Source organism: Pimephales promelas, chromosome 3 (genome assembly GCF_988280905.1).
Source record: "Pimephales promelas chromosome 3, fPimPro1.hap1.1, whole genome shotgun sequence".
Lineage (NCBI taxonomy): Eukaryota > Metazoa > Chordata > Actinopteri > Cypriniformes > Leuciscidae > Pimephales > Pimephales promelas.
This window is the reverse complement of record NC_142771.1, coordinates 46531988-46550319: the sequence shown is the minus strand read 5'-3', so window position 1 is coordinate 46550319 and position 18332 is coordinate 46531988. Positions and strand designations below refer to the sequence as shown.

General features: G+C 46.9%; 91 non-coding genes and 1 pseudogene across 91 annotated transcripts; all 92 read left to right on the top strand.

The window, feature by feature from the left end:
* The first annotated feature begins 57 nt into the window (after nucleotides 1-57).
* On the top strand, nucleotides 58-176 carry LOC148991060 (5S ribosomal RNA). The gene has a single exon (XR_016157285.1). It is a non-coding gene; the product is annotated as a 5S ribosomal RNA (ribosomal RNA).
* Nucleotides 177-239: 63 nt separating this feature from the next.
* Nucleotides 240-358, top strand: LOC148991059 (5S ribosomal RNA). The gene has a single exon (XR_016157284.1). It is a non-coding gene; the product is annotated as a 5S ribosomal RNA (ribosomal RNA).
* A 63-nt stretch (nucleotides 359-421) lies between these two features.
* Nucleotides 422-540, top strand: LOC148991058 (5S ribosomal RNA). The gene has a single exon (XR_016157283.1). It is a non-coding gene; the product is annotated as a 5S ribosomal RNA (ribosomal RNA).
* Nucleotides 541-603: 63 nt separating this feature from the next.
* LOC148991057 (5S ribosomal RNA) lies at nucleotides 604-722 on the top strand. The gene has a single exon (XR_016155647.1). It is a non-coding gene; the product is annotated as a 5S ribosomal RNA (ribosomal RNA).
* A 172-nt stretch (nucleotides 723-894) lies between these two features.
* On the top strand, nucleotides 895-1013 carry LOC148991056 (5S ribosomal RNA). The gene has a single exon (XR_016163828.1). It is a non-coding gene; the product is annotated as a 5S ribosomal RNA (ribosomal RNA).
* A 63-nt stretch (nucleotides 1014-1076) lies between these two features.
* LOC148991055 (5S ribosomal RNA) lies at nucleotides 1077-1195 on the top strand. The gene has a single exon (XR_016157282.1). It is a non-coding gene; the product is annotated as a 5S ribosomal RNA (ribosomal RNA).
* A 63-nt stretch (nucleotides 1196-1258) lies between these two features.
* LOC148991054 (5S ribosomal RNA) lies at nucleotides 1259-1377 on the top strand. The gene has a single exon (XR_016161571.1). It is a non-coding gene; the product is annotated as a 5S ribosomal RNA (ribosomal RNA).
* Nucleotides 1378-1440: 63 nt separating this feature from the next.
* LOC148991053 (5S ribosomal RNA) lies at nucleotides 1441-1559 on the top strand. Its single transcript, XR_016157281.1, has one exon. It is a non-coding gene; the product is annotated as a 5S ribosomal RNA (ribosomal RNA).
* Nucleotides 1560-1622: 63 nt separating this feature from the next.
* LOC148991052 (5S ribosomal RNA) lies at nucleotides 1623-1741 on the top strand. The gene has a single exon (XR_016161781.1). It is a non-coding gene; the product is annotated as a 5S ribosomal RNA (ribosomal RNA).
* Nucleotides 1742-1804: 63 nt separating this feature from the next.
* On the top strand, nucleotides 1805-1923 carry LOC148991051 (5S ribosomal RNA). The gene has a single exon (XR_016157280.1). It is a non-coding gene; the product is annotated as a 5S ribosomal RNA (ribosomal RNA).
* Nucleotides 1924-1986: 63 nt separating this feature from the next.
* LOC148991050 (5S ribosomal RNA) lies at nucleotides 1987-2105 on the top strand. Its single transcript, XR_016157279.1, has one exon. It is a non-coding gene; the product is annotated as a 5S ribosomal RNA (ribosomal RNA).
* Nucleotides 2106-2278: 173 nt separating this feature from the next.
* LOC148991049 (5S ribosomal RNA) lies at nucleotides 2279-2397 on the top strand. Its single transcript, XR_016160885.1, has one exon. It is a non-coding gene; the product is annotated as a 5S ribosomal RNA (ribosomal RNA).
* Nucleotides 2398-2460: 63 nt separating this feature from the next.
* LOC148991048 (5S ribosomal RNA) lies at nucleotides 2461-2579 on the top strand. Its single transcript, XR_016157278.1, has one exon. It is a non-coding gene; the product is annotated as a 5S ribosomal RNA (ribosomal RNA).
* A 63-nt stretch (nucleotides 2580-2642) lies between these two features.
* On the top strand, nucleotides 2643-2761 carry LOC148991047 (5S ribosomal RNA). Its single transcript, XR_016157276.1, has one exon. It is a non-coding gene; the product is annotated as a 5S ribosomal RNA (ribosomal RNA).
* Nucleotides 2762-2824: 63 nt separating this feature from the next.
* Nucleotides 2825-2943, top strand: LOC148991046 (5S ribosomal RNA). The gene has a single exon (XR_016157275.1). It is a non-coding gene; the product is annotated as a 5S ribosomal RNA (ribosomal RNA).
* Nucleotides 2944-3006: 63 nt separating this feature from the next.
* On the top strand, nucleotides 3007-3125 carry LOC148991045 (5S ribosomal RNA). The gene has a single exon (XR_016155636.1). It is a non-coding gene; the product is annotated as a 5S ribosomal RNA (ribosomal RNA).
* Nucleotides 3126-3298: 173 nt separating this feature from the next.
* On the top strand, nucleotides 3299-3417 carry LOC148991044 (5S ribosomal RNA). Its single transcript, XR_016162447.1, has one exon. It is a non-coding gene; the product is annotated as a 5S ribosomal RNA (ribosomal RNA).
* Nucleotides 3418-3480: 63 nt separating this feature from the next.
* Nucleotides 3481-3599, top strand: LOC148991043 (5S ribosomal RNA; annotated as a pseudogene).
* Nucleotides 3600-3662: 63 nt separating this feature from the next.
* LOC148991042 (5S ribosomal RNA) lies at nucleotides 3663-3781 on the top strand. Its single transcript, XR_016157274.1, has one exon. It is a non-coding gene; the product is annotated as a 5S ribosomal RNA (ribosomal RNA).
* A 63-nt stretch (nucleotides 3782-3844) lies between these two features.
* Nucleotides 3845-3963, top strand: LOC148991041 (5S ribosomal RNA). The gene has a single exon (XR_016157273.1). It is a non-coding gene; the product is annotated as a 5S ribosomal RNA (ribosomal RNA).
* A 63-nt stretch (nucleotides 3964-4026) lies between these two features.
* On the top strand, nucleotides 4027-4145 carry LOC148991040 (5S ribosomal RNA). The gene has a single exon (XR_016160605.1). It is a non-coding gene; the product is annotated as a 5S ribosomal RNA (ribosomal RNA).
* Nucleotides 4146-4208: 63 nt separating this feature from the next.
* On the top strand, nucleotides 4209-4327 carry LOC148991039 (5S ribosomal RNA). The gene has a single exon (XR_016157272.1). It is a non-coding gene; the product is annotated as a 5S ribosomal RNA (ribosomal RNA).
* A 173-nt stretch (nucleotides 4328-4500) lies between these two features.
* On the top strand, nucleotides 4501-4619 carry LOC148991038 (5S ribosomal RNA). The gene has a single exon (XR_016160884.1). It is a non-coding gene; the product is annotated as a 5S ribosomal RNA (ribosomal RNA).
* A 63-nt stretch (nucleotides 4620-4682) lies between these two features.
* Nucleotides 4683-4801, top strand: LOC148991037 (5S ribosomal RNA). The gene has a single exon (XR_016157271.1). It is a non-coding gene; the product is annotated as a 5S ribosomal RNA (ribosomal RNA).
* A 63-nt stretch (nucleotides 4802-4864) lies between these two features.
* LOC148991036 (5S ribosomal RNA) lies at nucleotides 4865-4983 on the top strand. Its single transcript, XR_016155624.1, has one exon. It is a non-coding gene; the product is annotated as a 5S ribosomal RNA (ribosomal RNA).
* Nucleotides 4984-5156: 173 nt separating this feature from the next.
* Nucleotides 5157-5275, top strand: LOC148991035 (5S ribosomal RNA). The gene has a single exon (XR_016163827.1). It is a non-coding gene; the product is annotated as a 5S ribosomal RNA (ribosomal RNA).
* A 63-nt stretch (nucleotides 5276-5338) lies between these two features.
* On the top strand, nucleotides 5339-5457 carry LOC148991034 (5S ribosomal RNA). Its single transcript, XR_016157270.1, has one exon. It is a non-coding gene; the product is annotated as a 5S ribosomal RNA (ribosomal RNA).
* Nucleotides 5458-5520: 63 nt separating this feature from the next.
* Nucleotides 5521-5639, top strand: LOC148991033 (5S ribosomal RNA). Its single transcript, XR_016161569.1, has one exon. It is a non-coding gene; the product is annotated as a 5S ribosomal RNA (ribosomal RNA).
* Nucleotides 5640-5702: 63 nt separating this feature from the next.
* On the top strand, nucleotides 5703-5821 carry LOC148991032 (5S ribosomal RNA). The gene has a single exon (XR_016157269.1). It is a non-coding gene; the product is annotated as a 5S ribosomal RNA (ribosomal RNA).
* A 63-nt stretch (nucleotides 5822-5884) lies between these two features.
* On the top strand, nucleotides 5885-6003 carry LOC148991031 (5S ribosomal RNA). The gene has a single exon (XR_016161780.1). It is a non-coding gene; the product is annotated as a 5S ribosomal RNA (ribosomal RNA).
* A 63-nt stretch (nucleotides 6004-6066) lies between these two features.
* On the top strand, nucleotides 6067-6185 carry LOC148991030 (5S ribosomal RNA). The gene has a single exon (XR_016157268.1). It is a non-coding gene; the product is annotated as a 5S ribosomal RNA (ribosomal RNA).
* Nucleotides 6186-6248: 63 nt separating this feature from the next.
* On the top strand, nucleotides 6249-6367 carry LOC148991029 (5S ribosomal RNA). The gene has a single exon (XR_016157267.1). It is a non-coding gene; the product is annotated as a 5S ribosomal RNA (ribosomal RNA).
* Nucleotides 6368-6430: 63 nt separating this feature from the next.
* LOC148991028 (5S ribosomal RNA) lies at nucleotides 6431-6549 on the top strand. Its single transcript, XR_016157265.1, has one exon. It is a non-coding gene; the product is annotated as a 5S ribosomal RNA (ribosomal RNA).
* A 63-nt stretch (nucleotides 6550-6612) lies between these two features.
* Nucleotides 6613-6731, top strand: LOC148991027 (5S ribosomal RNA). The gene has a single exon (XR_016161515.1). It is a non-coding gene; the product is annotated as a 5S ribosomal RNA (ribosomal RNA).
* Nucleotides 6732-6794: 63 nt separating this feature from the next.
* LOC148991026 (5S ribosomal RNA) lies at nucleotides 6795-6913 on the top strand. The gene has a single exon (XR_016157264.1). It is a non-coding gene; the product is annotated as a 5S ribosomal RNA (ribosomal RNA).
* A 171-nt stretch (nucleotides 6914-7084) lies between these two features.
* LOC148991025 (5S ribosomal RNA) lies at nucleotides 7085-7203 on the top strand. Its single transcript, XR_016160883.1, has one exon. It is a non-coding gene; the product is annotated as a 5S ribosomal RNA (ribosomal RNA).
* Nucleotides 7204-7266: 63 nt separating this feature from the next.
* Nucleotides 7267-7385, top strand: LOC148991024 (5S ribosomal RNA). The gene has a single exon (XR_016157263.1). It is a non-coding gene; the product is annotated as a 5S ribosomal RNA (ribosomal RNA).
* Nucleotides 7386-7449: 64 nt separating this feature from the next.
* Nucleotides 7450-7568, top strand: LOC148991023 (5S ribosomal RNA). The gene has a single exon (XR_016155613.1). It is a non-coding gene; the product is annotated as a 5S ribosomal RNA (ribosomal RNA).
* Nucleotides 7569-7740: 172 nt separating this feature from the next.
* On the top strand, nucleotides 7741-7859 carry LOC148991022 (5S ribosomal RNA). The gene has a single exon (XR_016163825.1). It is a non-coding gene; the product is annotated as a 5S ribosomal RNA (ribosomal RNA).
* Nucleotides 7860-7922: 63 nt separating this feature from the next.
* On the top strand, nucleotides 7923-8041 carry LOC148991021 (5S ribosomal RNA). Its single transcript, XR_016157262.1, has one exon. It is a non-coding gene; the product is annotated as a 5S ribosomal RNA (ribosomal RNA).
* A 63-nt stretch (nucleotides 8042-8104) lies between these two features.
* Nucleotides 8105-8223, top strand: LOC148991020 (5S ribosomal RNA). Its single transcript, XR_016161568.1, has one exon. It is a non-coding gene; the product is annotated as a 5S ribosomal RNA (ribosomal RNA).
* A 63-nt stretch (nucleotides 8224-8286) lies between these two features.
* Nucleotides 8287-8405, top strand: LOC148991019 (5S ribosomal RNA). Its single transcript, XR_016157261.1, has one exon. It is a non-coding gene; the product is annotated as a 5S ribosomal RNA (ribosomal RNA).
* Nucleotides 8406-8468: 63 nt separating this feature from the next.
* LOC148991018 (5S ribosomal RNA) lies at nucleotides 8469-8587 on the top strand. The gene has a single exon (XR_016161779.1). It is a non-coding gene; the product is annotated as a 5S ribosomal RNA (ribosomal RNA).
* Nucleotides 8588-8650: 63 nt separating this feature from the next.
* On the top strand, nucleotides 8651-8769 carry LOC148991017 (5S ribosomal RNA). Its single transcript, XR_016157260.1, has one exon. It is a non-coding gene; the product is annotated as a 5S ribosomal RNA (ribosomal RNA).
* A 63-nt stretch (nucleotides 8770-8832) lies between these two features.
* Nucleotides 8833-8951, top strand: LOC148991016 (5S ribosomal RNA). The gene has a single exon (XR_016157258.1). It is a non-coding gene; the product is annotated as a 5S ribosomal RNA (ribosomal RNA).
* A 63-nt stretch (nucleotides 8952-9014) lies between these two features.
* Nucleotides 9015-9133, top strand: LOC148991015 (5S ribosomal RNA). The gene has a single exon (XR_016157257.1). It is a non-coding gene; the product is annotated as a 5S ribosomal RNA (ribosomal RNA).
* A 63-nt stretch (nucleotides 9134-9196) lies between these two features.
* LOC148991014 (5S ribosomal RNA) lies at nucleotides 9197-9315 on the top strand. Its single transcript, XR_016161513.1, has one exon. It is a non-coding gene; the product is annotated as a 5S ribosomal RNA (ribosomal RNA).
* A 63-nt stretch (nucleotides 9316-9378) lies between these two features.
* LOC148991013 (5S ribosomal RNA) lies at nucleotides 9379-9497 on the top strand. Its single transcript, XR_016157256.1, has one exon. It is a non-coding gene; the product is annotated as a 5S ribosomal RNA (ribosomal RNA).
* A 63-nt stretch (nucleotides 9498-9560) lies between these two features.
* On the top strand, nucleotides 9561-9679 carry LOC148991012 (5S ribosomal RNA). Its single transcript, XR_016157255.1, has one exon. It is a non-coding gene; the product is annotated as a 5S ribosomal RNA (ribosomal RNA).
* Nucleotides 9680-9742: 63 nt separating this feature from the next.
* LOC148991011 (5S ribosomal RNA) lies at nucleotides 9743-9861 on the top strand. Its single transcript, XR_016157253.1, has one exon. It is a non-coding gene; the product is annotated as a 5S ribosomal RNA (ribosomal RNA).
* Nucleotides 9862-10034: 173 nt separating this feature from the next.
* Nucleotides 10035-10153, top strand: LOC148991010 (5S ribosomal RNA). The gene has a single exon (XR_016160882.1). It is a non-coding gene; the product is annotated as a 5S ribosomal RNA (ribosomal RNA).
* A 63-nt stretch (nucleotides 10154-10216) lies between these two features.
* Nucleotides 10217-10335, top strand: LOC148991009 (5S ribosomal RNA). Its single transcript, XR_016157252.1, has one exon. It is a non-coding gene; the product is annotated as a 5S ribosomal RNA (ribosomal RNA).
* Nucleotides 10336-10398: 63 nt separating this feature from the next.
* On the top strand, nucleotides 10399-10517 carry LOC148991008 (5S ribosomal RNA). The gene has a single exon (XR_016155602.1). It is a non-coding gene; the product is annotated as a 5S ribosomal RNA (ribosomal RNA).
* A 173-nt stretch (nucleotides 10518-10690) lies between these two features.
* LOC148991007 (5S ribosomal RNA) lies at nucleotides 10691-10809 on the top strand. Its single transcript, XR_016163824.1, has one exon. It is a non-coding gene; the product is annotated as a 5S ribosomal RNA (ribosomal RNA).
* Nucleotides 10810-10872: 63 nt separating this feature from the next.
* LOC148991006 (5S ribosomal RNA) lies at nucleotides 10873-10991 on the top strand. Its single transcript, XR_016157251.1, has one exon. It is a non-coding gene; the product is annotated as a 5S ribosomal RNA (ribosomal RNA).
* A 63-nt stretch (nucleotides 10992-11054) lies between these two features.
* LOC148991005 (5S ribosomal RNA) lies at nucleotides 11055-11173 on the top strand. The gene has a single exon (XR_016161567.1). It is a non-coding gene; the product is annotated as a 5S ribosomal RNA (ribosomal RNA).
* A 63-nt stretch (nucleotides 11174-11236) lies between these two features.
* On the top strand, nucleotides 11237-11355 carry LOC148991004 (5S ribosomal RNA). The gene has a single exon (XR_016157250.1). It is a non-coding gene; the product is annotated as a 5S ribosomal RNA (ribosomal RNA).
* Nucleotides 11356-11418: 63 nt separating this feature from the next.
* LOC148991003 (5S ribosomal RNA) lies at nucleotides 11419-11537 on the top strand. The gene has a single exon (XR_016161778.1). It is a non-coding gene; the product is annotated as a 5S ribosomal RNA (ribosomal RNA).
* A 63-nt stretch (nucleotides 11538-11600) lies between these two features.
* LOC148991002 (5S ribosomal RNA) lies at nucleotides 11601-11719 on the top strand. The gene has a single exon (XR_016157249.1). It is a non-coding gene; the product is annotated as a 5S ribosomal RNA (ribosomal RNA).
* A 63-nt stretch (nucleotides 11720-11782) lies between these two features.
* On the top strand, nucleotides 11783-11901 carry LOC148991001 (5S ribosomal RNA). The gene has a single exon (XR_016157248.1). It is a non-coding gene; the product is annotated as a 5S ribosomal RNA (ribosomal RNA).
* A 63-nt stretch (nucleotides 11902-11964) lies between these two features.
* Nucleotides 11965-12083, top strand: LOC148991000 (5S ribosomal RNA). The gene has a single exon (XR_016157247.1). It is a non-coding gene; the product is annotated as a 5S ribosomal RNA (ribosomal RNA).
* A 63-nt stretch (nucleotides 12084-12146) lies between these two features.
* LOC148990999 (5S ribosomal RNA) lies at nucleotides 12147-12265 on the top strand. Its single transcript, XR_016161512.1, has one exon. It is a non-coding gene; the product is annotated as a 5S ribosomal RNA (ribosomal RNA).
* A 63-nt stretch (nucleotides 12266-12328) lies between these two features.
* On the top strand, nucleotides 12329-12447 carry LOC148990998 (5S ribosomal RNA). Its single transcript, XR_016157246.1, has one exon. It is a non-coding gene; the product is annotated as a 5S ribosomal RNA (ribosomal RNA).
* Nucleotides 12448-12510: 63 nt separating this feature from the next.
* Nucleotides 12511-12629, top strand: LOC148990997 (5S ribosomal RNA). The gene has a single exon (XR_016157245.1). It is a non-coding gene; the product is annotated as a 5S ribosomal RNA (ribosomal RNA).
* Nucleotides 12630-12692: 63 nt separating this feature from the next.
* LOC148990996 (5S ribosomal RNA) lies at nucleotides 12693-12811 on the top strand. Its single transcript, XR_016157244.1, has one exon. It is a non-coding gene; the product is annotated as a 5S ribosomal RNA (ribosomal RNA).
* Nucleotides 12812-12984: 173 nt separating this feature from the next.
* On the top strand, nucleotides 12985-13103 carry LOC148990995 (5S ribosomal RNA). The gene has a single exon (XR_016160880.1). It is a non-coding gene; the product is annotated as a 5S ribosomal RNA (ribosomal RNA).
* A 63-nt stretch (nucleotides 13104-13166) lies between these two features.
* Nucleotides 13167-13285, top strand: LOC148990994 (5S ribosomal RNA). The gene has a single exon (XR_016157242.1). It is a non-coding gene; the product is annotated as a 5S ribosomal RNA (ribosomal RNA).
* Nucleotides 13286-13348: 63 nt separating this feature from the next.
* On the top strand, nucleotides 13349-13467 carry LOC148990993 (5S ribosomal RNA). The gene has a single exon (XR_016155591.1). It is a non-coding gene; the product is annotated as a 5S ribosomal RNA (ribosomal RNA).
* Nucleotides 13468-13639: 172 nt separating this feature from the next.
* LOC148990992 (5S ribosomal RNA) lies at nucleotides 13640-13758 on the top strand. Its single transcript, XR_016163823.1, has one exon. It is a non-coding gene; the product is annotated as a 5S ribosomal RNA (ribosomal RNA).
* A 63-nt stretch (nucleotides 13759-13821) lies between these two features.
* On the top strand, nucleotides 13822-13940 carry LOC148990991 (5S ribosomal RNA). Its single transcript, XR_016157241.1, has one exon. It is a non-coding gene; the product is annotated as a 5S ribosomal RNA (ribosomal RNA).
* A 63-nt stretch (nucleotides 13941-14003) lies between these two features.
* On the top strand, nucleotides 14004-14122 carry LOC148990990 (5S ribosomal RNA). The gene has a single exon (XR_016161566.1). It is a non-coding gene; the product is annotated as a 5S ribosomal RNA (ribosomal RNA).
* A 63-nt stretch (nucleotides 14123-14185) lies between these two features.
* Nucleotides 14186-14304, top strand: LOC148990989 (5S ribosomal RNA). The gene has a single exon (XR_016157240.1). It is a non-coding gene; the product is annotated as a 5S ribosomal RNA (ribosomal RNA).
* Nucleotides 14305-14367: 63 nt separating this feature from the next.
* LOC148990988 (5S ribosomal RNA) lies at nucleotides 14368-14486 on the top strand. Its single transcript, XR_016161777.1, has one exon. It is a non-coding gene; the product is annotated as a 5S ribosomal RNA (ribosomal RNA).
* A 63-nt stretch (nucleotides 14487-14549) lies between these two features.
* On the top strand, nucleotides 14550-14668 carry LOC148990987 (5S ribosomal RNA). Its single transcript, XR_016157239.1, has one exon. It is a non-coding gene; the product is annotated as a 5S ribosomal RNA (ribosomal RNA).
* A 174-nt stretch (nucleotides 14669-14842) lies between these two features.
* Nucleotides 14843-14961, top strand: LOC148990986 (5S ribosomal RNA). The gene has a single exon (XR_016160879.1). It is a non-coding gene; the product is annotated as a 5S ribosomal RNA (ribosomal RNA).
* A 63-nt stretch (nucleotides 14962-15024) lies between these two features.
* LOC148990985 (5S ribosomal RNA) lies at nucleotides 15025-15143 on the top strand. The gene has a single exon (XR_016157238.1). It is a non-coding gene; the product is annotated as a 5S ribosomal RNA (ribosomal RNA).
* A 63-nt stretch (nucleotides 15144-15206) lies between these two features.
* LOC148990984 (5S ribosomal RNA) lies at nucleotides 15207-15325 on the top strand. The gene has a single exon (XR_016160878.1). It is a non-coding gene; the product is annotated as a 5S ribosomal RNA (ribosomal RNA).
* A 63-nt stretch (nucleotides 15326-15388) lies between these two features.
* LOC148990983 (5S ribosomal RNA) lies at nucleotides 15389-15507 on the top strand. The gene has a single exon (XR_016157237.1). It is a non-coding gene; the product is annotated as a 5S ribosomal RNA (ribosomal RNA).
* Nucleotides 15508-15570: 63 nt separating this feature from the next.
* Nucleotides 15571-15689, top strand: LOC148990982 (5S ribosomal RNA). Its single transcript, XR_016155580.1, has one exon. It is a non-coding gene; the product is annotated as a 5S ribosomal RNA (ribosomal RNA).
* A 170-nt stretch (nucleotides 15690-15859) lies between these two features.
* LOC148990981 (5S ribosomal RNA) lies at nucleotides 15860-15978 on the top strand. Its single transcript, XR_016160877.1, has one exon. It is a non-coding gene; the product is annotated as a 5S ribosomal RNA (ribosomal RNA).
* A 63-nt stretch (nucleotides 15979-16041) lies between these two features.
* LOC148990980 (5S ribosomal RNA) lies at nucleotides 16042-16160 on the top strand. The gene has a single exon (XR_016157236.1). It is a non-coding gene; the product is annotated as a 5S ribosomal RNA (ribosomal RNA).
* A 63-nt stretch (nucleotides 16161-16223) lies between these two features.
* On the top strand, nucleotides 16224-16342 carry LOC148990979 (5S ribosomal RNA). The gene has a single exon (XR_016161776.1). It is a non-coding gene; the product is annotated as a 5S ribosomal RNA (ribosomal RNA).
* Nucleotides 16343-16405: 63 nt separating this feature from the next.
* Nucleotides 16406-16524, top strand: LOC148990978 (5S ribosomal RNA). The gene has a single exon (XR_016157235.1). It is a non-coding gene; the product is annotated as a 5S ribosomal RNA (ribosomal RNA).
* A 174-nt stretch (nucleotides 16525-16698) lies between these two features.
* LOC148990977 (5S ribosomal RNA) lies at nucleotides 16699-16817 on the top strand. Its single transcript, XR_016160876.1, has one exon. It is a non-coding gene; the product is annotated as a 5S ribosomal RNA (ribosomal RNA).
* A 63-nt stretch (nucleotides 16818-16880) lies between these two features.
* On the top strand, nucleotides 16881-16999 carry LOC148990976 (5S ribosomal RNA). Its single transcript, XR_016157234.1, has one exon. It is a non-coding gene; the product is annotated as a 5S ribosomal RNA (ribosomal RNA).
* A 63-nt stretch (nucleotides 17000-17062) lies between these two features.
* LOC148990975 (5S ribosomal RNA) lies at nucleotides 17063-17181 on the top strand. The gene has a single exon (XR_016157233.1). It is a non-coding gene; the product is annotated as a 5S ribosomal RNA (ribosomal RNA).
* Nucleotides 17182-17244: 63 nt separating this feature from the next.
* On the top strand, nucleotides 17245-17363 carry LOC148990974 (5S ribosomal RNA). Its single transcript, XR_016157231.1, has one exon. It is a non-coding gene; the product is annotated as a 5S ribosomal RNA (ribosomal RNA).
* Nucleotides 17364-17426: 63 nt separating this feature from the next.
* LOC148990973 (5S ribosomal RNA) lies at nucleotides 17427-17545 on the top strand. Its single transcript, XR_016157230.1, has one exon. It is a non-coding gene; the product is annotated as a 5S ribosomal RNA (ribosomal RNA).
* Nucleotides 17546-17608: 63 nt separating this feature from the next.
* On the top strand, nucleotides 17609-17727 carry LOC148990972 (5S ribosomal RNA). The gene has a single exon (XR_016157229.1). It is a non-coding gene; the product is annotated as a 5S ribosomal RNA (ribosomal RNA).
* Nucleotides 17728-17790: 63 nt separating this feature from the next.
* On the top strand, nucleotides 17791-17909 carry LOC148990971 (5S ribosomal RNA). The gene has a single exon (XR_016161511.1). It is a non-coding gene; the product is annotated as a 5S ribosomal RNA (ribosomal RNA).
* Nucleotides 17910-17972: 63 nt separating this feature from the next.
* On the top strand, nucleotides 17973-18091 carry LOC148990970 (5S ribosomal RNA). Its single transcript, XR_016161510.1, has one exon. It is a non-coding gene; the product is annotated as a 5S ribosomal RNA (ribosomal RNA).
* A 63-nt stretch (nucleotides 18092-18154) lies between these two features.
* Nucleotides 18155-18273, top strand: LOC148990969 (5S ribosomal RNA). Its single transcript, XR_016157228.1, has one exon. It is a non-coding gene; the product is annotated as a 5S ribosomal RNA (ribosomal RNA).
* Nucleotides 18274-18332: the final 59 nt, after the last annotated feature.

Here is an 18332-nt window from a genome sequence, read left to right as displayed (position 1 = left end):
AGTTTACTACCCTAATGTTCTAACCATTCAAATAGCCCAATTTTGGCAGCAGATTTCGCTTACGGCCATACCACCTTGAGAACGCCCGAACTCGTCTGATCTCGGAAGCTAAGCAGGGTCGGGCCTGGTTAGTACTTGGATGGGAGACCGCCTGGGAATACCAGGTGCTGTAAGCTTTATATAGTTTACTACCCTAATGTTCTAACCATTCAAATAGCCCAATTTTGGCAGCGGATTTCGCTTACGGCCATACCACCTTGAGAACGCCCGAACTCGTCTGATCTCGGAAGCTAAGCAGGGTCGGGCCTGGTTAGTACTTGGATGGGAGACCGCCTGGGAATACCAGGTGCTGTAAGCTTTATATAGTTTACTACCCTAATGTTCTAACCATTCAAATAGCCCAATTTTGGCAGCAGATTTCGCTTACGGCCATACCACCTTGAGAACGCCCGAACTCGTCTGATCTCGGAAGCTAAGCAGGGTCGGGCCTGGTTAGTACTTGGATGGGAGACCGCCTGGGAATACCAGGTGCTGTAAGCTTTATATAGTTTACTACCCTAATGTTCTAACCATTCAAATAGCCCAATTTTGGCAGCAGATTTCGCTTACGGCCATACCACCTTGAGAACGCCCGAACTCGTCTGATCTCGGAAGCTAAGCAGGGTCGGGCCAGGTTAGTACTTGGATGGGAGACCGCCTGGGAATACCAGGTGCTGTAAGCTTTATTGTATAAAAAAAAAAAAAAAAAAAAAGAGTCAATGAAATGGTTCAAAAATCCTAAATTGTCTTTTTTCCCCTCGAAATGCCTGAAATATTCTCTGAGTTTCTTCAGAAAGCCTGAAAGAGTCTCTTTTTTTTTCTTCTTCAAATAGCCCAATTTTGGCAGCGGATTTCGCTTACGGCCATACCACCTTGAGAACGCCCGAACTCGTCTGATCTCGGAAGCTAAGCAGGGTCGGGCCTGGTTAGTACTTGAATGGGAGACGGCCTGGGAATACCAGGTGCTGTAAGCTTTATATAGTTTACTACCCTAATGTTCTAACCATTCAAATAGCCCAATTTTGGCAGCAGATTTCGCTTACGGCCATACCACCTTGAGAACGCCCGAACTCGTCTGATCTCGGAAGCTAAGCAGGGTCGGGCCTGGTTAGTACTTGGATGGGAGACCGCCTGGGAATACCAGGTGCTGTAAGCTTTATATAGTTTACTAACCTAATGTTCTAACCATTCAAATAGCCCAATTTTGGCAGCAGATTTCGCTTACGGCCATACCACCTTGAGAACGCCCGAACTCGTCTGATCTCGGAAGCTAAGCAGGGTCGGGCCTGGTTAGTACTTGGATGGGAGACCGCCTGGGAATACCAGGTGTTGTAAGCTTTATATAGTTTACTACCCTAATGTTCTAACCATTCAAATAGCCCAATTTTGGCAGCAGATTTCGCTTACGGCCATACCACCTTGAGAACGCCCGAACTCGTCTGATCTCGGAAGCTAAGCAGGGTCGGGCCTGGTTAGTACTTGGATGGGAGACCGCCTGGGAATACCAGGTGCTGTAAGCTTTATATAGTTTACTACCCTAATGTTCTAACCATTCAAATAGCCCAATTTTGGCAGCAGATTTCGCTTACGGCCATACCACCTTGAGAACGCCCGAACTCGTCTGATCTCGGAAGCTAAGCAGGGTCGGGCCTGGTTAGTACTTGGATGGAAGACCGCCTGGGAATACCAGGTGCTGTAAGCTTTATATAGTTTACTACCCTAATGTTCTAACCATTCAAATAGCCCAATTTTGGCAGCAGATTTCGCTTACGGCCATACCACCTTGAGAACGCCCGAACTCGTCTGATCTCGGAAGCTAAGCAGGGTCGGGCCTGGTTAGTACTTGGATGGGAGACCGCCTGGGAATACCAGGTGCTGTAAGCTTTATATAGTTTACTACCCTAATGTTCTAACCATTCAAATAGCCCAATTTTGGCAGCAGATTTCGCTTACGGCCATACCACCTTGAGAACGCCCGAACTCGTCTGATCTCGGAAGCTAAGCAGGGTCGGGCCTGGTTAGTACTTGGATGGGAGACCGCCTGGGAATACCAGGTGCTGTAAGCTTTATTGTTTAAAAAAAAAAAAAAAAAAAAAAGAGTCAATGAAATGGTTCAAAAATCCTAAATTGTCTTTTTTCCCCTCGAAATGCCTGAAATATTCTCTGAGTTTCTTCAGAAAGCCTGAAAGAGTCTCTTTTTTTTTCTTCTTCAAATAGCCCAATTTTGGCAGCGGATTTCGCTTACGGCCATACCACCTTGAGAACGCCCGAACTCGTCTGATCTCGGAAGCTAAGCAGGGTCGGGCCTGGTTAGTACTTGAATGGGAGACCGCCTGGGAATACCAGGTGCTGTAAGCTTTATATAGTTTACTACCCTAATGTTCTAACCATTCAAATAGCCCAATTTTGGCAGCAGATTTCGCTTACGGCCATACCACCTTGAGAACGCCCGAACTCGTCTGATCTCGGAAGCTAAGCAGGGTCGGGCCTGGTTAGTACTTGGATGGGAGACCGCCTGGGAATACCAGGTGCTGTAAGCTTTATATAGTTTACTACCCTAATGTTCTAACCATTCAAATAGCCCAATTTTGGCAGCAGATTTCGCTTACGGCCATACCACCTTGAGAACGCCCGAACTCGTCTGATCTCGGAAGCTAAGCAGGGTCGGGCCTGGTTAGTACTTGGATGGGAGACCGCCTGGGAATACCAGGTGCTGTAAGCTTTATATAGTTTACTACCCTAATGTTCTAACCATTCAAATAGCCCAATTTTGGCAACAGATTTCGCTTACGGCCATACCACCTTGAGAACGCCCGAACTCGTCTGATCTCGGAAGCTAAGCAGGGTCGGGCCTGGTTAGTACTTGGATGGGAGACCGCCTGGGAATACCAGGTGCTGTAAGCTTTATATAGTTTACTACCCTAATGTTCTAACCATTCAAATAGCCCAATTTTGGCAGCAGATTTCGCTTACGGCCATACCACCTTGAGAACGCCCGAACTCGTCTGATCTCGGAAGCTAAGCAGGGTCGGGCCAGGTTAGTACTTGGATGGGAGACCGCCTGGGAATACCAGGTGCTGTAAGCTTTATTGTATAAAAAAAAAAAAAAAAAAAAAAAGAGTCAATGAAATGGTTCAAAAATCCTAAATTGTCTTTTTTCCCCTCGAAATGCCTGAAATATTCTCTGAGTTTCTTCAGAAAGCCTGAAAGAGTCTCTTTTTTTTCTTCTTCAAATAGCCCAATTTTGGCAGCAGATTTCGCTTACGGCCATACCACCTTGAGAAAGCCCGAACTCGTCTGATCTCGGAAGCTAAGCAGGGTCGGGCCTGGTTAGTACTTGGATGGGAGACCGCCTGGGAATACCAGGTGCTGTAAGCTTTATATAGTTTACTACCCTAATGTTCTAACCATTCAAATAGCCCAATTTTGGCAGCAGATTTCGCTTACGGCCATACCACCTTGAGAACGCCCAAAATCATCTGATCTCGGAAGCTAAGCAGGGTCGGGCCTGGTTAGTACTTGGATGGGAGACCGCCTGGGAATACCAGGTGCTGTAAGCTTTATATAGTTTACTACCCTAATGTTCTAACCATTCAAATAGCCCAATTTTGGCAGCAGATTTCGCTTACGGCCATACCACCTTGAGAACGCCCGAACTCGTCTGATCTCGGAAGCTAAGCAGGGTCGGGCCTGGTTAGTACTTGGATGGGAGACCGCCTGGGAATACCAGGTGCTGTAAGCTTTATATAGTTTACTACCCTAATGTTCTAACCATTCAAATAGCCCAATTTTGGCAGCAGATTTCGCTTACGGCCATACCACCTTGAGAACGCCCGAACTCGTCTGATCTCGGAAGCTAAGCAGGGTCGGGCCTGGTTAGTACTTGGATGGGAGACCGCCTGGGAATACCAGGTGCTGTAAGCTTTATATAGTTTACTACCCTAATGTTCTAACCATTCAAATAGCCCAATTTTGGCAGCAGATTTCGCTTACGGCCATACCACCTTGAGAACGCCCGAACTCGTCTGATCTCGGCAGCTAAGCAGGGTCGGGCCTGGTTAGTACTTGGATGGGAGACCGCCTGGGAATACCAGGTGCTGTAAGCTTTATATAGTTTACTACCCTAATGTTCTAACCATTCAAATAGCCCAATTTTGGCAGCAGATTTCGCTTACGGCCATACCACCTTGAGAACGCCCGAACTCGTCTGATCTCGGAAGCTAAGCAGGGTCGGGCCTGGTTAGTACTTGGATGGGAGACCGCCTGGGAATACCAGGTGCTGTAAGCTTTATTGTTTAAAAAAAAAAAAAAAAAAAAAAAGAGTCAATGAAATGGTTCAAAATCCTAAATTGTCTTTTTTCCCCTCGAAATGCCTGAAATATTCTCTGAGTTTCTTCAGAAAGCCTGAAAGAGTCTCTTTTTTTTTCTTCTTCAAATAGCCCAATTTTGGCAGCGGATTTCGCTTACGGCCATACCACCTTGAGAACGCCCGAACTCGTCTGATCTCGGAAGCTAAGCAGGGTCGGGCCTGGTTAGTACTTGAATGGGAGACCGCCTGGGAATACCAGGTGCTGTAAGCTTTATATAGTTTACTACCCTAATGTTCTAACCATTCAAATAGCCCAATTTTGGCAACAGATTTCGCTTACGGCCATACCACCTTGAGAACGCCCGAACTCGTCTGATCTCGGAAGCTAAGCAGGGTCGGGCCTGGTTAGTACTTGGATGGGAGACCGCCTGGGAATACCAGGTGCTGTAAGCTTTATATAGTTTACTACCCTAATGTTCTAACCATTCAAATAGCCCAATTTTGGCAGCAGATTTCGCTTACGGCCATACCACCTTGAGAACGCCCGAACTCGTCTGATCTCGGAAGCTAAGCAGGGTCGGGCCAGGTTAGTACTTGGATGGGAGACCGCCTGGGAATACCAGGTGCTGTAAGCTTTATTGTATAAAAAAAAAAAAAAAAAAAAAAGAGTCAATGAAATGGTTCAAAAATCCTAAATTGTCTTTTTTCCCCTCGAAATGCCTGAAATATTCTCTGAGTTTCTTCAGAAAGCCTGAAAGAGTCTCTTTTTTTTTCTTCTTCAAATAGCCCAATTTTGGCAGCGGATTTCGCTTACGGCCATACCACCTTGAGAACGCCCGAACTCGTCTGATCTCGGAAGCTAAGCAGGGTCGGGCCTGGTTAGTACTTGAATGGGAGACGGCCTGGGAATACCAGGTGCTGTAAGCTTTATATAGTTTACTACCCTAATGTTCTAACCATTCAAATAGCCCAATTTTGGCAGCAGATTTCGCTTACGGCCATACCACCTTGAGAACGCCCGAACTCGTCTGATCTCGGAAGCTAAGCAGGGTCGGGCCTGGTTAGTACTTGGATGGGAGACCGCCTGGGAATACCAGGTGCTGTAAGCTTTATATAGTTTACTAACCTAATGTTCTAACCATTCAAATAGCCCAATTTTGGCAGCAGATTTCGCTTACGGCCATACCACCTTGAGAACGCCCGAACTCGTCTGATCTCGGAAGCTAAGCAGGGTCGGGCCTGGTTAGTACTTGGATGGGAGACCGCCTGGGAATACCAGGTGTTGTAAGCTTTATATAGTTTACTACCCTAATGTTCTAACCATTCAAATAGCCCAATTTTGGCAGCAGATTTCGCTTACGGCCATACCACCTTGAGAACGCCCGAACTCGTCTGATCTCGGAAGCTAAGCAGGGTCGGGCCTGGTTAGTACTTGGATGGGAGACCGCCTGGGAATACCAGGTGCTGTAAGCTTTATATAGTTTACTACCCTAATGTTCTAACCATTCAAATAGCCCAATTTTGGCAGCAGATTTCGCTTACGGCCATACCACCTTGAGAACGCCCGAACTCGTCTGATCTCGGAAGCTAAGCAGGGTCGGGCCTGGTTAGTACTTGGATGGAAGACCGCCTGGGAATACCAGGTGCTGTAAGCTTTATATAGTTTACTACCCTAATGTTCTAACCATTCAAATAGCCCAATTTTGGCAGCAGATTTCGCTTACGGCCATACCACCTTGAGAACGCCCGAACTCGTCTGATCTCGGAAGCTAAGCAGGGTCGGGCCTGGTTAGTACTTGGATGGGAGACCGCCTGGGAATACCAGGTGCTGTAAGCTTTATATAGTTTACTACCCTAATGTTCTAACCATTCAAATAGCCCAATTTTGGCAGCAGATTTCGCTTACGGCCATACCACCTTGAGAACGCCCGAACTCGTCTGATCTCGGAAGCTAAGCAGGGTCGGGCCTGGTTAGTACTTGGATGGGAGACCGCCTGGGAATACCAGGTGCTGTAAGCTTTATATAGTTTACTACCCTAATGTTCTAACCATTCAAATAGCCCAATTTTGGCAGCAGATTTCGCTTACGGCCATACCACCTTGAGAACGCCCGAACTCGTCTGATCTCGGAAGCTAAGCAGGGTCGGGCCTGGTTAGTACTTGGATGGGAGACCGCCTGGGAATACCAGGTGCTGTAAGCTTTATATAGTTTACTACCCTAATGTTCTAACCATTCAAATAGCCCAATTTTGGCAGCAGATTTCGCTTACGGCCATACCACCTTGAGGACGCCCGAACTCGTCTGATCTCGGAAGCTAAGCAGGGTCGGGCCTGGTTAGTACTTGGATGGGAGACCGCCTGGGAATACCAGGTGCTGTAAGCTTTATATAGTTTACTACCCTAATGTTCTAACCATTCAAATAGCCCAATTTTGGCAGCAGATTTCGCTTACGGCCATACCACCTTGAGAACGCCCGAACTCGTCTGATCTCGGAAGCTAAGCAGGGTCGGGCCTGGTTAGTACTTGGATGGGAGACCGCCTGGGAATACCAGGTGCTGTAAGCTTTATTGTTTAAAAAAAAAAAAAAAAAAAAAGAGTCAATGAAATGGTTCAAAATCCTAAATTGTCTTTTTTCCCCTCGAAATGCCTGAAATATTCTCTGAGTTTCTTCAGAAAGCCTGAAAGAGTCTCTTTTTTTTTCTTCTTCAAATAGCCCAATTTTGGCAGCGGATTTCGCTTACGGCCATACCACCTTGAGAACGCCCGAACTCGTCTGATCTCGGAAGCTAAGCAGGGTCGGGCCTGGTTAGTACTTGAATGGGAGACCGCCTGGGAATACCAGGTGCTGTAAGCTTTATATAGTTTACTACCCTAATGTTCTAACCATTCAAATAGCCCAATTTTGGCAACAGATTTCGCTTACGGCCATACCACCTTGAGAACGCCCGAACTCGTCTGATCTCGGAAGCTAAGCAGGGTCGGGCCTGGTTAGTACTTGGATGGGAGACCGCCTGGGAATACCAGGTGCTGTAAGCTTTATATAGTTTACTACCCTAATGTTCTAACCCATTCAAATAGCCCAATTTTGGCAGCAGATTTCGCTTACGGCCATACCACCTTGAGAACGCCCGAACTCGTCTGATCTCGGAAGCTAAGCAGGGTCGGGCCAGGTTAGTACTTGGATGGGAGACCGCCTGGGAATACCAGGTGCTGTAAGCTTTATTGTATAAAAAAAAAAAAAAAAAAAAAGAGTCAATGAAATGGTTCAAAAATCCTAAATTGTCTTTTTTCCCCTCGAAATGCCTGAAATATTCTCTGAGTTTCTTCAGAAAGCCTGAAAGAGTCTCTTTTTTTTTCTTCTTCAAATAGCCCAATTTTGGCAGCGGATTTCGCTTACGGCCATACCACCTTGAGAACGCCCGAACTCGTCTGATCTCGGAAGCTAAGCAGGGTCGGGCCTGGTTAGTACTTGAATGGGAGACGGCCTGGGAATACCAGGTGCTGTAAGCTTTATATAGTTTACTACCCTAATGTTCTAACCATTCAAATAGCCCAATTTTGGCAGCAGATTTCGCTTACGGCCATACCACCTTGAGAACGCCCGAACTCGTCTGATCTCGGAAGCTAAGCAGGGTCGGGCCTGGTTAGTACTTGGATGGGAGACCGCCTGGGAATACCAGGTGCTGTAAGCTTTATATAGTTTACTAACCTAATGTTCTAACCATTCAAATAGCCCAATTTTGGCAGCAGATTTCGCTTACGGCCATACCACCTTGAGAACGCCCGAACTCGTCTGATCTCGGAAGCTAAGCAGGGTCGGGCCTGGTTAGTACTTGGATGGGAGACCGCCTGGGAATACCAGGTGTTGTAAGCTTTATATAGTTTACTACCCTAATGTTCTAACCATTCAAATAGCCCAATTTTGGCAGCAGATTTCGCTTACGGCCATACCACCTTGAGAACGCCCGAACTCGTCTGATCTCGGAAGCTAAGCAGGGTCGGGCCTGGTTAGTACTTGGATGGGAGACCGCCTGGGAATACCAGGTGCTGTAAGCTTTATATAGTTTACTACCCTAATGTTCTAACCATTCAAATAGCCCAATTTTGGCAGCAGATTTCGCTTACGGCCATACCACCTTGAGAACGCCCGAACTCGTCTGATCTCGGAAGCTAAGCAGGGTCGGGCCTGGTTAGTACTTGGATGGAAGACCGCCTGGGAATACCAGGTGCTGTAAGCTTTATATAGTTTACTACCCTAATGTTCTAACCATTCAAATAGCCCAATTTTGGCAGCAGATTTCGCTTACGGCCATACCACCTTGAGAACGCCCGAACTCGTCTGATCTCGGAAGCTAAGCAGGGTCGGGCCTGGTTAGTACTTGGATGGGAGACCGCCTGGGAATACCAGGTGCTGTAAGCTTTATATAGTTTACTACCCTAATGTTCTAACCATTCAAATAGCCCAATTTTGGCAGCAGATTTCGCTTACGGCCATACCACCTTGAGAACGCCCGAACTCGTCTGATCTCGGAAGCTAAGCAGGGTCGGGCCTGGTTAGTACTTGGATGGGAGACCGCCTGGGAATACCAGGTGCTGTAAGCTTTATATAGTTTACTACCCTAATGTTCTAACCATTCAAATAGCCCAATTTTGGCAGCAGATTTCGCTTACGGCCATACCACCTTGAGAACGCCCGAACTCGTCTGATCTCGGAAGCTAAGCAGGGTCGGGCCTGGTTAGTACTTGGATGGGAGACCGCCTGGGAATACCAGGTGCTGTAAGCTTTATATAGTTTACTACCCTAATGTTCTAACCATTCAAATAGCCCAATTTTGGCAGCAGATTTCGCTTACGGCCATACCACCTTGAGGACGCCCGAACTCGTCTGATCTCGGAAGCTAAGCAGGGTCGGGCCTGGTTAGTACTTGGATGGGAGACCGCCTGGGAATACCAGGTGCTGTAAGCTTTATATAGTTTACTACCCTAATGTTCTAACCATTCAAATAGCCCAATTTTGGCAGCAGATTTCGCTTACGGCCATACCACCTTGAGAACGCCCGAACTCGTCTGATCTCGGAAGCTAAGCAGGGTCGGGCCTGGTTAGTACTTGGATGGGAGACCGCCTGGGAATACCAGGTGCTGTAAGCTTTATATAGTTTACTACCCTAATGTTCTAACCATTCAAATAGCCCAATTTTGGCAGCAGATTTCGCTTACGGCCATACCACCTTGAGAACGCCCGAACTCGTCTGATCTCGGAAGCTAAGCAGGGTCGGGCCTGGTTAGTACTTGGATGGGAGACCGCCTGGGAATACCAGGTGCTGTAAGCTTTATATAGTTTACTACCCTAATGTTCTAACCATTCAAATAGCCCAATTTTGGCAGCAGATTTCGCTTACGGCCATACCACCTTGAGAACGCCCGAACTCGTCTGATCTCGGAAGCTAAGCAGGGTCGGGCCTGGTTAGTACTTGGATGGGAGACCGCCTGGGAATACCAGGTGCTGTAAGCTTTATTGTTTAAAAAAAAAAAAAAAAAAAAAAGAGTCAATGAAATGGTTCAAAAATCCTAAATTGTCTTTTTTCCCCTCGAAATGCCTGAAATATTTTCTGAGTTTCTTCAGAAAGCCTGAAAGAGTCTCTTTTTTTTTCTTCTTCAAATAGCCCAATTTTGGCAGCGGATTTCGCTTACGGCCATACCACCTTGAGAACGCCCGAACTCGTCTGATCTCGGAAGCTAAGCAGGGTCGGGCCTGGTTAGTACTTGAATGGGAGACCGCCTGGGAATACCAGGTGCTGTAAGCTTTATATAGTTTACTACCCTAATGTTCTAACCATTCAAATAGCCCAATTTTGGCAACAGATTTCGCTTACGGCCATACCACCTTGAGAACGCCCGAACTCGTCTGATCTCGGAAGCTAAGCAGGGTCGGGCCTGGTTAGTACTTGGATGGGAGACCGCCTGGGAATACCAGGTGCTGTAAGCTTTATATAGTTTACTACCCTAATGTTCTAACCATTCAAATAGCCCAATTTTGGCAGCAGATTTCGCTTACGGCCATACCACCTTGAGAACGCCCGAACTCGTCTGATCTCGGAAGCTAAGCAGGGTCGGGCCAGGTTAGTACTTGGATGGGAGACCGCCTGGGAATACCAGGTGCTGTAAGCTTTATTGTATAAAAAAAAAAAAAAAAAAAAAAGAGTCAATGAAATGGTTCAAAAATCCTAAATTGTCTTTTTTCCCCTCGAAATGCCTGAAATATTCTCTGAGTTTCTTCAGAAAGCCTGAAAGAGTCTCTTTTTTTTTCTTCTTCAAATAGCCCAATTTTGGCAGCGGATTTCGCTTACGGCCATACCACCTTGAGAACGCCCGAACTCGTCTGATCTCGGAAGCTAAGCAGGGTCGGGCCTGGTTAGTACTTGAATGGGAGACGGCCTGGGAATACCAGGTGCTGTAAGCTTTATATAGTTTACTACCCTAATGTTCTAACCATTCAAATAGCCCAATTTTGGCAGCAGATTTCGCTTACGGCCATACCACCTTGAGAACGCCCGAACTCGTCTGATCTCGGAAGCTAAGCAGGGTCGGGCCTGGTTAGTACTTGGATGGGAGACCGCCTGGGAATACCAGGTGCTGTAAGCTTTATATAGTTTACTAACCTAATGTTCTAACCATTCAAATAGCCCAATTTTGGCAGCAGATTTCGCTTACGGCCATACCACCTTGAGAACGCCCGAACTCGTCTGATCTCGGAAGCTAAGCAGGGTCGGGCCTGGTTAGTACTTGGATGGGAGACCGCCTGGGAATACCAGGTGTTGTAAGCTTTATATAGTTTACTACCCTAATGTTCTAACCATTCAAATAGCCCAATTTTGGCAGCAGATTTCGCTTACGGCCATACCACCTTGAGAACGCCCGAACTCGTCTGATCTCGGAAGCTAAGCAGGGTCGGGCCTGGTTAGTACTTGGATGGGAGACCGCCTGGGAATACCAGGTGCTGTAAGCTTTATATAGTTTACTACCCTAATGTTCTAACCATTCAAATAGCCCAATTTTGGCAGCAGATTTCGCTTACGGCCATACCACCTTGAGAACGCCCGAACTCGTCTGATCTCGGAAGCTAAGCAGGGTCGGGCCTGGTTAGTACTTGGATGGAAGACCGCCTGGGAATACCAGGTGCTGTAAGCTTTATATAGTTTACTACCCTAATGTTCTAACCATTCAAATAGCCCAATTTTGGCAGCAGATTTCGCTTACGGCCATACCACCTTGAGAACGCCCGAACTCGTCTGATCTCGGAAGCTAAGCAGGGTCGGGCCTGGTTAGTACTTGGATGGGAGACCGCCTGGGAATACCAGGTGCTGTAAGCTTTATATAGTTTACTACCCTAATGTTCTAACCATTCAAATAGCCCAATTTTGGCAGCAGATTTCGCTTACGGCCATACCACCTTGAGAACGCCCGAACTCGTCTGATCTCGGAAGCTAAGCAGGGTCGGGCCTGGTTAGTACTTGGATGGGAGACCGCCTGGGAATACCAGGTGCTGTAAGCTTTATATAGTTTACTACCCTAATGTTCTAACCATTCAAATAGCCCAATTTTGGCAGCAGATTTCGCTTACGGCCATACCACCTTGAGAACGCCCGAACTCGTCTGATCTCGGAAGCTAAGCAGGGTCGGGCCTGGTTAGTACTTGGATGGGAGACCGCCTGGGAATACCAGGTGCTGTAAGCTTTATATAGTTTACTACCCTAATGTTCTAACCATTCAAATAGCCCAATTTTGGCAGCAGATTTCGCTTACGGCCATACCACCTTGAGGACGCCCGAACTCGTCTGATCTCGGAAGCTAAGCAGGGTCGGGCCTGGTTAGTACTTGGATGGGAGACCGCCTGGGAATACCAGGTGCTGTAAGCTTTATATAGTTTACTACCCTAATGTTCTAACCATTCAAATAGCCCAATTTTGGCAGCAGATTTCGCTTACGGCCATACCACCTTGAGAACGCCCGAACTCGTCTGATCTCGGAAGCTAAGCAGGGTCGGGCCTGGTTAGTACTTGGATGGGAGACCGCCTGGGAATACCAGGTGCTGTAAGCTTTATATAGTTTACTACCCTAATGTTCTAACCATTCAAATAGCCCAATTTTGGCAGCAGATTTCGCTTACGGCCATACCACCTTGAGAACGCCCGAACTCGTCTGATCTCGGAAGCTAAGCAGGGTCGGGCCTGGTTAGTACTTGGATGGGAGACCGCCTGGGAATACCAGGTGCTGTAAGCTTTATATAGTTTACTACCCTAATGTTCTAACCATTCAAATAGCCCAATTTTGGCAGCAGATTTCGCTTACGGCCATACCACCTTGAGAACGCCCGAACTCGTCTGATCTCGGAAGCTAAGCAGGGTCGGGCCTGGTTAGTACTTGGATGGGAGACCGCCTGGGAATACCAGGTGCTGTAAGCTTTATTGTTTAAAAAAAAAAAAAAAAAAAAAAGAGTCAATGAAATGGTTCAAAAATCCTAAATTGTCTTTTTTCCCCTCGAAATGCCTGAAATATTTTCTGAGTTTCTTCAGAAAGCCTGAAAGAGTCTCTTTTTTTTTCTTCTTCAAATAGCCCAATTTTGGCAGCGGATTTCGCTTACGGCCATACCACCTTGAGAACGCCCGAACTCGTCTGATCTCGGAAGCTAAGCAGGGTCGGGCCTGGTTAGTACTTGAATGGGAGACCGCCTGGGAATACCAGGTGCTGTAAGCTTTATATAGTTTACTACCCTAATGTTCTAACCATTCAAATAGCCCAATTTTGGCAACAGATTTCGCTTACGGCCATACCACCTTGAGAACGCCCGAACTCGTCTGATCTCGGAAGCTAAGCAGGGTCGGGCCTGGTTAGTACTTGGATGGGAGACCGCCTGGGAATACCAGGTGCTGTAAGCTTTATATAGTTTACTACCCTAATGTTCTAACCATTCAAATAGCCCAATTTTGGCAGCAGATTTCGCTTACGGCCATACCACCTTGAGAACGCCCGAACTCGTCTGATCTCGGAAGCTAAGCAGGGTCGGGCCAGGTTAGTACTTGGATGGGAGACCGCCTGGGAATACCAGGTGCTGTAAGCTTTATTGTATAAAAAAAAAAAAAAAAAAAAAGAGTCAATGAAATGGTTCAAAAATCCTAAATTGTCTTTTTTCCCCTCGAAATGCCTAAAATATTCTCTGAGTTTCTTCAGAAAGCCTGAAAGAGTCTCTTTTTTTTTCTTCTTCAAATAGCCCAATTTTGGCAGCGGATTTCGCTTACGGCCATACCACCTTGAGAACGCCCGAACTCGTCTGATCTCGGAAGCTAAGCAGGGTCGGGCCTGGTTAGTACTTGAATGGGAGACGGCCTGGGAATACCAGGTGCTGTAAGCTTTATATAGTTTACTACCCTAATGTTCTAACCATTCAAATAGCCCAATTTTGGCAGCAGATTTCGCTTACGGCCATACCACCTTGAGAACGCCCGAACTCGTCTGATCTCGGAAGCTAAGCAGGGTCGGGCCTGGTTAGTACTTGGATGGGAGACCGCCTGGGAATACCAGGTGCTGTAAGCTTTATATAGTTTACTAACCTAATGTTCTAACCATTCAAATAGCCCAATTTTGGCAGCAGATTTCGCTTACGGCCATACCACCTTGAGAACGCCCGAACTCGTCTGATCTCGGAAGCTAAGCAGGGTCGGGCCTGGTTAGTACTTGGATGGGAGACCGCCTGGGAATACCAGGTGTTGTAAGCTTTATATAGTTTACTACCCTAATGTTCTAACCATTCAAATAGCCCAATTTTGGCAGCAGATTTCGCTTACGGCCATACCACCTTGAGAACGCCCGAACTCGTCTGATCTCGGAAGCTAAGCAGGGTCGGGCCTGGTTAGTACTTGGATGGGAGACCGCCTGGGAATACCAGGTGCTGTAAGCTTTATATAGTTTACTACCCTAATGTTCTAACCATTCAAATAGCCCAATTTTGGCAGCAGATTTCGCTTACGGCCATACCACCTTGAGAACGCCCGAACTCGTCTGATCTCGGAAGCTAAGCAGGGTCGGGCCTGGTTAGTACTTGGATGGAAGACCGCCTGGGAATACCAGGTGCTGTAAGCTTTATATAGTTTACTACCCTAATGTTCTAACCATTCAAATAGCCCAATTTTGGCAGCAGATTTCGCTTACGGCCATACCACCTTGAGAACGCCCGAACTCGTCTGATCTCGGAAGCTAAGCAGGGTCGGGCCTGGTTAGTACTTGGATGGGAGACCGCCTGGGAATACCAGGTGCTGTAAGCTTTATTGTTTAAAAAAAAAAAAAAAAAAAAAAAGAGTCAATGAAATGGTTCAAAAATCCTAAATTGTCTTTTTTCCCCTCGAAATGCCTGAAATATTCTCTGAGTTTCTTCAGAAAGCCTGAAAGAGTCTCTTTTTTTTTCTTCTTCAAATAGCCCAATTTTGGCAGCGGATTTCGCTTACGGCCATACCACCTTGAGAACGCCCGAACTCGTCTGATCTCGGAAGCTAAGCAGGGTCGGGCCTGGTTAGTACTTGAATGGGAGACCGCCTGGGAATACCAGGTGCTGTAAGCTTTATATAGTTTACTACCCTAATGTTCTAACCATTCAAATAGCCCAATTTTGGCAGCAGATTTCGCTTACGGCCATACCACCTTGAGAACGCCCGAACTCGTCTGATCTCGGAAGCTAAGCAGGGTCGGGCCTGGTTAGTACTTGGATGGGAGACCGCCTGGGAATACCAGGTGCTGTAAGCTTTATATAGTTTACTACCCTAATGTTCTAACCATTCAAATAGCCCAATTTTGGCAGCAGATTTCGCTTACGGCCATACCACCTTGAGAACGCCCGAACTCGTCTGATCTCGGAAGCTAAGCAGGGTCGGGCCTGGTTAGTACTTGAATGGGAGACCGCCTGGGAATACCAGGTGCTGTAAGCTTTATATAGTTTACTACCCTAATGTTCTAACCATTCAAATAGCCCAATTTTGGCAACAGATTTCGCTTACGGCCATACCACCTTGAGAACGCCCGAACTCGTCTGATCTCGGAAGCTAAGCAGGGTCGGGCCTGGTTAGTACTTGGATGGGAGACCGCCTGGGAATACCAGGTGCTGTAAGCTTTATATAGTTTACTACCCTAATGTTCTAACCATTCAAATAGCCCAATTTTGGCAGCAGATTTCGCTTACGGCCATACCACCTTGAGAACGCCCGAACTCGTCTGATCTCGGAAGCTAAGCAGGGTCGGGCCAGGTTAGTACTTGGATGGGAGACCGCCTGGGAATACCAGGTGCTGTAAGCTTTATTGTATAAAAAAAAAAAAAAAAAAAAGAGTCAATGAAATGGTTCAAAAATCCTAAATTGTCTTTTTTCCCCTCGAAATGCCTGAAATATTCTCTGAGTTTCTTCAGAAAGCCTGAAAGAGTCTCTTTTTTTTCTTCTTCAAATAGCCCAATTTTGGCAGCGGATTTCGCTTACGGCCATACCACCTTGAGAACGCCCGAACTCGTCTGATCTCGGAAGCTAAGCAGGGTCGGGCCTGGTTAGTACTTGAATGGGAGACCGCCTGGGAATACCAGGTGCTGTAAGCTTTATATAGTTTACTACCCTAATGTTCTAACCATTCAAATAGCCCAATTTTGGCAGCAGATTTCGCTTACGGCCATACCACCTTGAGAACGCCCGAACTCGTCTGATCTCGGAAGCTAAGCAGGGTCGGGCCTGGTTAGTACTTGGATGGGAGACCGCCTGGGAATACCAGGTGCTGTAAGCTTTATATAGTTTACTACCCTAATGTTCTAACCATTCAAATAGCCCAATTTTGGCAGCAGATTTCGCTTACGGCCATACCACCTTGAGAACGCCCGAACTCGTCTGATCTCGGAAGCTAAGCAGGGTCGGGCCTGGTTAGTACTTGGATGGAAGACCGCCTGGGAATACCAGGTGCTGTAAGCTTTATATAGTTTACTACCCTAATGTTCTAACCATTCAAATAGCCCAATTTTGGCAGCAGATTTCGCTTACGGCCATACCACCTTGAGAACGCCCGAACTCGTCTGATCTCGGAAGCTAAGCAGGGTCGGGCCTGGTTAGTACTTGGATGGGAGACCGCCTGGGAATACCAGGTGCTGTAAGCTTTATTGTTTAAAAAAAAAAAAAAAAAAAAAAAGAGTCAATGAAATGGTTCAAAAATCCTAAATTGTCTTTTTTCCCCTCGAAATGCCTGAAATATTCTCTGAGTTTCTTCAGAAAGCCTGAAAGAGTCTCTTTTTTTTTCTTCTTCAAATAGCCCAATTTTGGCAGCGGATTTCGCTTACGGCCATACCACCTTGAGAACGCCCGAACTCGTCTGATCTCGGAAGCTAAGCAGGGTCGGGCCTGGTTAGTACTTGAATGGGAGACCGCCTGGGAATACCAGGTGCTGTAAGCTTTATATAGTTTACTACCCTAATGTTCTAACCATTCAAATAGCCCAATTTTGGCAGCAGATTTCGCTTACGGCCATACCACCTTGAGAACGCCCGAACTCGTCTGATCTCGGAAGCTAAGCAGGGTCGGGCCTGGTTAGTACTTGGATGGGAGACCGCCTGGGAATACCAGGTGCTGTAAGCTTTATATAGTTTACTACCCTAATGTTCTAACCATTCAAATAGCCCAATTTTGGCAGCAGATTTCGCTTACGGCCATACCACCTTGAGAACGCCCGAACTCGTCTGATCTCGGAAGCTAAGCAGGGTCGGGCCTGGTTAGTACTTGGATGGGAGACCGCCTGGGAATACCAGGTGCTGTAAGCTTTATATAGTTTACTACCCTAATGTTCTAACCATTCAAATAGCCCAATTTTGGCAGCAGATTTCGCTTACGGCCATACCACCTTGAGAACGCCCGAACTCGTCTGATCTCGGAAGCTAAGCAGGGTCGGGCCTGGTTAGTACTTGGATGGGAGACCGCCTGGGAATACCAGGTGCTGTAAGCTTTATATAGTTTACTACCCTAATGTTCTAACCATTCAAATAGCCCAATTTTGGCAGCAGATTTCGCTTACGGCCATACCACCTTGAGAACGCCCGAACTCGTCTGATCTCGGAAGCTAAGCAGGGTCGGGCCTGGTTAGTACTTGGATGGGAGACCGCCTGGGAATACCAGGTGCTGTAAGCTTTATATAGTTTACTACCCTAATGTTCTAACCATTCAAATAGCCCAATTTTGGCAGCAGATTTCGCTTACGGCCATACCACCTTGAGAACGCCCGAACTCGTCTGATCTCGGAAGCTAAGCAGGGTCGGGCCTGGTTAGTACTTGGATGGGAGACCGCCTGGGAATACCAGGTGCTGTAAGCTTTATATAGTTTACTACCCTAATGTTCTAACCATTCAAATAGCCCAATTTTGGCAGCAGATTTCGCTTACGGCCATACCACCTTGAGGACGCCCGAACTCGTCTGATCTCGGAAGCTAAGCAGGGTCGGGCCTGGTTAGTACTTGGATGGGAGACCGCCTGGGAATACCAGGTGCTGTAAGCTTTATATAGTTTACTACCCTAATGTTCTAACCATTCAAATAGCCCAATTTTGGCAGCAGATTTCGCTTACGGCCATACCACCTTGAGGACGCCCGAACTCGTCTGATCTCGGAAGCTAAGCAGGGTCGGGCCTGGTTAGTACTTGGATGGGAGACCGCCTGGGAATACCAGGTGCTGTAAGCTTTATATAGTTTACTACCCTAATGTTCTAACCATTCAAATAGCCCAATTTTGGCAGCAGATTTCGCTTACGGCCATACCACCTTGAGAACGCCCGAACTCGTCTGATCTCGGAAGCTAAGCAGGGTCGGGCCTGGTTAGTACTTGGATGGGAGACCGCCTGGGAATACCAGGTGCTGTAAGCTTTATATAGTTTACTACCCTAATGTTCTAACCATTCAAATAGCCCAATTTTGGCAGCAGA